The 1461-nt window shown below is 41.4% G+C and overlaps 1 pseudogene; it reads left to right on the top strand.

Moving 5' to 3' along the window:
- Positions 1-1461, top strand: LOC119357520 (annotated as a pseudogene).

Below are 1461 nucleotides of genomic sequence, written 5' to 3'. Positions count from 1 at the left end.
ATGGAGGTGATATCCGCCAGGTCCCCGTTGCCGTCGACTGGCGGCGGCCACCGTCTCCTCTTCCATGGCGTCGTCGGGGCCTTCCCCTGCCAAGCGCAGCGGCTCTTGGCTGGATCACCGTCGCACACCTCACCGGCATGGTCGGCAAGATCTGCATCTCGATCCTCGCCACTCCCCATCCTCTTGCAGGTAATAGGCTTTCCGCCCCCTCTTTTATCTCCGGCGTTCTCATGTGCATGGATTGTGAGCGTGAAGGAATATTTGTCTTCTATTTCATGGTGCTGTTGTGCTCCTTCTGCTTTCACACTGCACATATATAGATTCTTCAAAGGAATTGGATGCTGATAATATCAACTAAGTTCCCTGAATGTGATATATATTCTTCCCTCGCTTTGAATTGATTGCTGATAATATCTCTGGTTGACAGTCATGGCCTATTATTATTGTTGTTAATTTACAACACTCTGCGCTGTATTGTCCAATCATGGTCCAAACTTCAACTTGGTTGTGGATTCATTGTATGTACCATATGCTGTTCATAGCTACAAAATTGCAATCTCGCGAAAATGTTCTTGAATACAGTAATTTTTTTGTCACATAACCCATATGCTGATGATATAGTTTGTTGTATGAGCTTGTGGCATACTGATCCGACAGGTGGCAGGTATGCATTCAGATGTTGCAGGTCTAAGGAAGGGTAGTATATGGCACATGGCTTCGTGGGTTGTTCGACAAGAAGTGTTTTGGGCATATTCGAAAGGCAATCTTGTGAAAATTATACATCGATTTTCTTATTCCGTCATCAGCTTCTATTGATATGAGTGATACAAAAAGTTCAGCACTGAATTTTAGTATGTTAACTTGCAAGATTTCTCACGACTATGTTTTTTTGTTATAGGTTTATAAATTTCGAAATATAGTTGCAGCTTCACGGAATGGACGGCCCAAATTATGTTAGTGTCTATATGTTTACTTGGTGGTGGTCTAGCGTGAGTGACACCTGCATCTGTAACTTACCCATTGGATGTTCTTTGAAATCACCTGACAACACAGGTGATGCTTTTCTTCCTTTCGTGATTTGTGAATAACACTAAGCCAACCAATCAATCAATATAACTTCCAGTTAGAACTTAGAGCATCTTTACCTAATGCTTTCATGCAATGCAGCTTTACAGACCAAAGGAACATGTTTTAGTAAGCTAAACTTTCATGTCTATAAAATTATGCAGAAAACCACTAGGTATTACAAGGGCATCTTTCACACGTTGTCTACAATTTGTAGAGAAGAGAATGGTAGAGGATTGTAAAGGCCTTTGGTCCACCTTATTGGTAAGCCGTATGTTTCTGCTGAGAATTGTTTTTTAGTTGACTTCCCAGTAACTTTTAGTGTTACAGGGAGTTGGACCTGATATATCAATCAACGTTTATGTATATGAATCCCTGAGGTCTCATTGGAAAATG

Source organism: Triticum dicoccoides, chromosome 2A (assembly GCF_002162155.2).
Source record: "Triticum dicoccoides isolate Atlit2015 ecotype Zavitan chromosome 2A, WEW_v2.0, whole genome shotgun sequence".
In the NCBI taxonomy this organism is placed as follows: domain Eukaryota; kingdom Viridiplantae; phylum Streptophyta; class Magnoliopsida; order Poales; family Poaceae; genus Triticum; species Triticum dicoccoides.
This window is presented reverse-complemented; position numbering and strand designations above follow the sequence as displayed.